The sequence below is a fragment of the Heterocephalus glaber genome, unplaced genomic scaffold, assembly GCF_053883595.1.
Source record: "Heterocephalus glaber isolate CG9 unplaced genomic scaffold, H.glaber_assembly_v1.0 deba00000331, whole genome shotgun sequence".
Lineage (NCBI taxonomy): Eukaryota > Metazoa > Chordata > Mammalia > Rodentia > Bathyergidae > Heterocephalus > Heterocephalus glaber.
In genome coordinates, this window is record NW_028258142.1 from 65,713,600 (window position 1) to 65,721,753 (window position 8,154).

Below are 8,154 nucleotides of genomic sequence, written 5' to 3' on the forward strand. Positions count from 1 at the left end.
CAAGTTACCTGAGCTGGGCTAGAACTTGCAATCCTCCTGCCTTAGCCTACCAGAGTGCTGGGATTACAGGCATGTGCCATGTCTAGCCAGGCACACACCTCTTAAAAGATCCCAGCAACTCCCCATGACATTGGTGACCAAGGAGATCACCCCTCCATTTGAAATCAGGCAACTCTGAGTTAACTGCGTTATCAGGCATCTATGGGTTAACCAGGTAACTGTGCTCTTTGTAGAATGTACCTGAGCAGCCATGACAACTTCTGTAATCTGTCACCAAAGGAGCAGAACAGACTCAGAAGGTCCTGCCAGAACACTGCTCTCCCCCTCTCCATTGCTCTGCTTTGTGCAAATCCTGCCTGCCATATTCCCAGGGAAACGCCAATGGAATGGAGCCTCGTATATGTAAAAATAGGTTTATAAGGAAGTGCAAACTTCTGTTTCGGGGCTTTTGAGACTGACAGAAATCACTCGCTGAGCCACTGACATCATTAAAAGCCACTTTTTGCTCCTGTCTTTGTGTTAAAGAGTTATCTGTGCCCATGCCCTCACTGTTTCCTGCTTCAATTTAAGATCAAGCTATATCTATACAGTATTTGTCCTTCAGGGACTTTGCTTCCCCAGTTTAATGTCCTGGAAGTGCATCCTTGGGAGAGCATGTGCTAGGCGTCCTTCCTCCTGAAGGGTGGGCCACACCCAGTGCCTGTGCACCAGGCTGTTTACCTGTCCATCCAGGCTAGACACTAGGCTTGTCCACCTTTTGGCTGTTGTGAGTTGTACTGTGGAAAATAAACCAGGCACTTTTACATATCAGGTTGTTCATTGCCAGCAGGACCAATGACGGCCCTTTTCTCTCTAAAAAGGTGTCGTTCTCATTTGTTCTCTTTTCTCTCTTCTCCTTGCTGGTGGAGGACACATTGCTGACTGACTGTACAATGTCTCCAGGAGGCAGGAAGCCACATGAGCTCACACAGGACTTGGGGGCGTTTGGTCCCAGCCTCTGGTCCTGGGTGTGGGGAGAAAGGTGGTGCCACCCTTGACCTTCCCAGGTGACCGCATCTAACTCAGTGAGGTTGCATCCTCCGGGGGAGCGGGGTGCGCAGGAGTTAGTTCAGCTGTACAGACGGTGTCTCCACCCAGGAGGAGAAAGCCGTGCGGGTATAAATATGCAAGACCTTTTCTCATCCCAGCACTGGAGTTGCAGGCCAGCCCCAGCTACCTAGTGAGCTCTAGGCCAGCCAGAACTAACAAGGAGATGCTGTCGCAAACGTCCAAAACAAACAAAAATCAACTACAAGATTTTGCTTAAATTGGTGATTGGTTTCTGTTTCATTTGTAATTTTCGTGTGTGAGTGTGTGTGTGTGTGTCCATGTCCTGGGGATTGAACCCAGAGCCTTGCACGTACTAAGCATGAATCTACCATAGAACTCTACCGTAGCCCTTCTTTTGTAGTTTTATTTTATTTTTATTAGTCCACGCTTGCAGTCCATAATGATTGCACTCATTGAGGGGAGTCAGTGTGTGTGGATAACTCATCTTAATTCTCTTTAAACGCGCTCCTCCTCCTCCCCTGTCTTTTGATCTCCTTCCCTTTTGCAAAAGCTCTGTACTTGAAAAGGTGAGACCCAGTGCACAATGAAAACAAACCTCACCCCAGAGAGCCCTGGCCTTGGCCCTGGGACACGGGGAGGTGGTCCCTGGGCCTCTGGACTGACCTGTGACGGTGGCTTTGTTTGCCTGGAGGTAAGCGGTGACTCATATCAGGAGACTCAGGCTTGGGGAGCCTTGGTGTCTGTTCTGCTCCTGGACGGGGCTGAGCTGAAGACCAGCACTGTGGGCCATATGTGACCCTCCAAAGAGGACACAGGATGCCATGGGCCCTGGTGAGCTCAGCGTGCCTACAGTAAGGCCATCTCGGGTGCTGCTGTCTTGGGCTGGTGGCCCGTGGCTAAACTCTTTCCCCAGGTCTAGGAGTCCACACTGCTGAGTCAGGAAGTAAGATTATCCGTGGAGATAATCCACGATCACCCGGCCCTGCCCCTGTCCCTGCCCCGACTCCTCCCCCTTCCGGGTCATCTGTGACTTTGATTCTCCAGCTACCAACATCTTTCCAACACGTGATGTATTTTCTTGGTGCCCCAAATTGGAGCCTGTTATTTGCAGTTAAAAGTATCCTTAACCTGACAGCAGATTTCACTGAAGAACTTCTCTACAGGACAAATAAAAGTCAAGTTAGGTGAAGAGGAGGAAACAGGAAGCAGAGAACAAGAAATGAGAGAGCCCCAAGGCTGCTGGCGTAGGGTCTGTCTTTCTAACGCTGGCACATAAGGGAGAGGGTCAGGCATTTGTCACCTGCACATTATCTGAAAGTAGATTTGGCCCGTAGGATAGAACAATGACTTCCTGCTCCCCAGCTTTAAACGACTGTCAATATTTTACCAGTCAGGTTTTATCTGTACCTGCCCCACCTCTCCCCTACAACTCAAACATGTTACAGCCATTCCAGAAAACACGGCATTTCTTCAGGAATACCTTGGGGTGTATCTCTAAGACATAAGTTTTTTTCTCCCCCAAACACAATCACAGTACATTATCTTTTCTTTAAAAATTACTTAATTACTATTCCCAAATATAGAGCCAACATTATGAGCTCATACTTATTTTTCTATTCAAATTAAGTAGCTCATGATTTTTCCCTCTTAATTTAACATTTATATGATCTTCTTCTTACATCAAATAGCTTAGTTCTTAATAAAATTTACCTCACTGACATAGTTATCTCAGAAATAGTTAGATAAACGGGCCAGTCATAGACAGTGTGTGTGCATGTGTGTGTGTGTGCATGTGTGTGTGTGTGCACTTCAGTGTCCAAGATGTGGTCCAAAAGCATGGTGAATATTTAAATTTTAAAAGACACACGGCCCTTACTCTCCCTCAAGATGCTCCCTTTTGCTTTGAACATGCTCATCCCATCGTCCTTGCTACTTTCTGAAACAGCTCGAGAGTCCTCTTTCGTGAGTGTCTTTAGCTGTGTCGTCATGGCTGCCTTAATATCCTGAGTTGATTAAAAACATTTATGTTTCATGGTCATTTTGACTTTGGGGAGCTGGCAGTCAGTGTCAGATCTGGTGAATAAAAGGAATGAGGCTGCACGGTTTTGTTTTTACAAGCCTGCCTTTCTGTTGGATGGCACTGGACAGCAACATTCACTGCGTTTTTGATCATACCTTGTAATGACTCTCACAAAGTACCACTTGTCTCTTATGCAAATTTTTTTCTTTTTTGAGGCAAGTTCTATCTATGTATGTGGTTCAGGCTGACCTTGAACTCATTATGTAGCCCAGGCTGGCCTCGAACTCGAAGCAACCTTCCTGTCTCAGTCTCTTGAGTGCTGGGATTACAGATGTGTGCCACTACACCTTTCATGCTAAATTTTCATATTTCTTTGAGTGTTTCTGGAAATTCCAATCGTTGCTCTTTCTATTTAAGTGCCAGTACCACAAATTTGAATCACAGTAGTTTTAAATATTTAAATTTAAATATCTGATAAGACCACTGTCCTCATATTGTTTTTCAGATTTTCCCTGACTCTTTCCTATGAGATATAGAATCAGTTTACTTTTTAAAATCCTGTTAATAGTTTTCACTGGTTACATCAGTTGTGATCGATGTTTCCTTAGAAAATTATCTATTCCATACACATTAAAATTTTTTTTCTATCTCAAATCTCATATTATTAACTGTGGCTGTATTCTTTTCTTCTTTGACATATTTGACATTGTACATTTCCTTCAGAGAACTATTTGTGTATTAAATTTATCTGATGGTTTCTAATTTGTCTATTTTTGCTTTTGACTTTACAATTTCTTTCCTTTGTTCTCTTTAGAGAAAAAGAAATTAGAGAAAAAATGATCATTTATGAAAAATGTCTGTTTTCAATGTAAAGGAAGGCTTTTTTTCCATGCATTCACTTAACAGTTTTTAATGTCTTCTCTGGGCGGAGATAGGAGACTAGCCAAAAGGAACAGTATGATTTCCTTTTTCTAGGAAAATGAGACACCTTCCCAGCACATAAATACCACCAGAGCTTGCGGGCTGTGTTCTGGAACATTTCAGAGTGGAGCAGGCAGCCGTGACCTCTCTCTGGCCAGGCATCCTGGGTTCTGATCTCCCCACCCCCCCTGGGCCAGGCGTCTCAGAGCTGCAGTTAATAATTCACAGGCACTGTCCTGACCTGGCTGAGTCATCGTGCCCTTGGAAACCTCAATCCATGCCCTGTGAGGGAGAAGGCCCGAGAGTGAAGTCGTGCAGTGCGCCAGCTACCGGGGAGAGGCATTTGAATGCCAGTAATAGAGACTCTCCGGCCAGCTGGCACTGTCTCACCTCCACCGGAGCAGTGTGGCCTTTCAGTGAAGCTTCCTCAAGCAGTTCAGCCTTTTCTCCTATGTGCTGTGAACGGATGACAGCAGAAGTGACACTCACTACCCCGGGGGTCTCTGATGCTGTCAGAGATGCTCCTTTTGTCCTGGGTTTCTGTACCACAGATACTTCCTTTCCGTGCCTTAGCATGAGCATCAGGGACCCTCTGGGGTTCTAGCTCAAGGCCACTGCCTTCCATGTCTGAGGGTGGAAATCATCGGGGGCTGAGCTGGCCCCTGGCCCAAGGTCCCGGGGTTTAGTAGAAGAAGGTGCCCCTTCCTGTAATGTCTCATCTATAGAATCAGAGCAACCCAGCACAGGCAAGTATGAATTATGGGGAGAATAAGGGAAAGTTGTAATGTGCTCAGTGAAGTCACTGGTGAATAACATTCAGTACGTATAAGCTGACATGTTTAAACTTTTAACCTGAGATCTGCAATAGGCATATGTCCCTAGGTTCCTAGAATTAGATGGTGGAGGCTAGAATTGTCTGGGACCCCAGAATATTAGTGCTTTTAAGTTATCTCAGGAAGCTGATGGGTTGAGAAATGTTCAGAGCTAGCACCCTGGCTGCAATCAGAGCTGTAGTTCATAGCAAACCCATAGCATTCCCTTCGACATCACATTCACTAACATAGCATTTAAGGTAGCAGATTTCACTCAATTACACGATAGTGAGTGAAAGGTCAGTTTTCCATACCAAAATGCATCATCTTGCGGGTGAACAGAAGTGCGATGGAGATGACTGGGCAGCTAGAGCCTTCCCTGGGCGAGTCTCTCCTTCCATCACAGAGCCTCATCTGTGATTTCTCTGAAATTCAATTGTTGTCATCAGGGTTTTGTAAGGGAAATAGATTTAACAGGACACATCATTTATAGGATTACTTTAGAATAGTCACCCAAAAAGTCAAATTCAGGGGAGTGCAAGAGATCTAGCTGCACATGAGAGACCCGAACAAGTCAGCCAAGGGCCTGGATCCCACAGCAGTGTCCTGCACAAGTCCAGCTGAAGGCCCAGAGCCCAAGGCAGTGTCCTCCACAAGTCCAGCCAGTGGCCTGGAGCCCACGGCAATGTCCCTTGCTGGTCCTATCGAGGATCTGCACCAGGAAGTCCCAAAGGCCAGTGGTGGGAGCCAGAAAACCTGCGCCTGTGGGGTGAAGGATTTGTGCCACCAGGCTGAGGGATCCACATTGGAGCCAGGAAGTCATGCTCACAGTGAAAATCAGGGTTCTCCTGATGAGAACAGCAGCCATTCTCAGCAACAGTGAGGCCCTGAGCTCCTCCTCCGGTGTGAACAGCCGAGTTCACATCAGGAAAACCGTCCGCAGCAAGCTTCTCCAAAAAGTCAACAGCCCCAGATCTTCCCCTCCAGGTTTCTTTTTATGCCGTTGGCAACAATCCCCAGGTGGGTCTTCCATGCCCAACCACGCTGACTCAGTTCAGCTGGGCGTTACAAGTTGACCATTAATTAATTCTCCACATCAATGCAGCAAACTTATTTTAAATACAGTTTTAAAGAGATTAAGCCCTGGTTTGCTTTACAATCTATTTCCTGTTTTCTGCTCTACCCTCAAACAGCGGTTCAGCAAGAAAATTTCAGTCTCTAGTTGATAAGGTGTTTATCCTAGGGTCTCCACAGGTGACCTTTCAACATCATTTGACCTTGAGCATGGGAAGCCCTCATTTGGACCAAGGGTTGGTAGACTTTTGGACCCCAGGAGTATTTTTATTGCGAAATAATAGACAAGACCAAGATCTACCAAAATTATATGGGAAAAATGAAGGCCACCTAACCATAGGAATATTAAGTGCTAAAAATAGATACAAGTCCCACCCAAATATGATAAGAAGTGGGATTCTGGCCCAGGGAAACTTGAAATAGCTTTTAAACTACATTGCCTGTTCTTTAAACTGATGCCCAGCTCGCTCATTCTGACCCCAGTTGGAATTTCTCTTTTTTCACATGGATGAGACTCCAAAAGAATTTTCTTTCTTTTTTTTTTCTTTTGGTACCGGGGATTGAACTTGGGTCCTTGCACTTGCACAGCAGGCGGCCAAACCACCAAAAGAATTTTCAACGGATGGGTGGTATGAAAAGACAATGCCAGGCTGGGGATTTAGCTCAGTGGTGCTAGGCCTGACTCACAAGTGCAGGGTCTCGAGTTCGAACCAGGTACCAAAACCAAAACAAAAACAAAACACAGAAAAAGACAATGCCCGTGCTCCGAGTTATGTTGGGTGAAAATCCAATCTTGATAGCTTGTCTTTGGGGCGTGGGGAGCAGGCTGTGGGTTAGCAGACACAGCATGCTGCTGATCCCACCTGCTGGTGGACATTTGGGTTGCTCCAGTTTCGGGCAATCACAAACTGAGTGCTGGGAACGTGTTTTCATTGCTTTTGGTGGATTCATAGGAGTGGACTGTCTTTGCTTGGTTTGGTTTGTGGTGCTGGGGATTGAATCTAGGGCCTCGCTGTGCGGTACGTGCTCTGCCACTGAGCTACACTCCCAGCTCCCCAAGTTCTTAAAGAAGCTGCTAAACTCCTTTTCAGGGGGGTTATAACATTTTACATTCCCACCATTGAGGGTTCCATTTCCTCTATGGTGTCACCAATACTTAAAAGATCAGCATGAATTCTAACCACCTTAATGGGCGAGCGATGGTATTTTACTGGAGTTTTAATTTGCACATCCTTATATGTAATGGTGTTGAGTGTCTTCTCATGTGCTCACTTACAATTCATATCACTTTAATGGATGTTTCCTCAGATCTTCTTGGCCATTTTAAAATTGTTTTCTCATTGAGTTTTGAGAATTCCTTGTGATTGCTCAGACACATGATTTGTTCCCCCAGTTTGTAGCTTAGCTTTTCATTCAGTTAACCGTATCTTTGCAGAATGGGAACTTTGAATTAAATCTAATTTATTCATTATTTCTTTGCTAGGTCGTGCTTTCGGTGTATTTAGAACACCTTTGATTAACCCAAAGTTGCATAATTTTCCTCTGGGTTTTTTGAGGAGTTAATAATTTTAGGTCTTGCATTTGAGTCTCGAGTCCATTTTGAGGAAACTTTTGTATATGAGATGAGCCACAGGACAGTTTTTATTTCATGTGGAAATTTAGTTGTTTCAGTACTATTTGTTGGAAAGATTGTTTGTCCTTGGAATTGCCTGGGTATCTTTGAAAACGTCACTTATCATGTATGTGTGATCTACTTCAGGACCCTGTTTTGAGTTATTTGTCCATATTTATGCCAATATCATGGATGTTGATTGCTGAAGCTGTACAACATGCCTTCAGATCAGGTCATAGTAGTTGTTCAATTGTTTGCCTTTTCAAGGTTGTTTTGACTGGAGATTTTGGCGTTTCTGTGTGTATTTTAGAGACTTGTCAACTTACACACACACAGACAGCCTGTTGGGATTTTGATTAGGATTATGTTGAATCCGTAAGTCGAGATTTTGGAAGGATGTCATCTTAACAAGGTTGAGCCTTTGATCCACCCACAGGATGCATATCTCTCCATTCATTTAAGTCTTAGTTAATTTCTTTCAGTAATGTTTTGTTTTTAGCATATCAGCCTTGTACTTCATTTTTCAGACTTATCTTTAGGAATTTAATAACTTTTGATATATATGGTATTTAAAATTTTCAATTTCTGATTGTTGCTAATTCATGAAGAATAATTGATTTTTTTTGCTTAAATTCTTTTATTGGTACATTTTAGGTATACAGTAC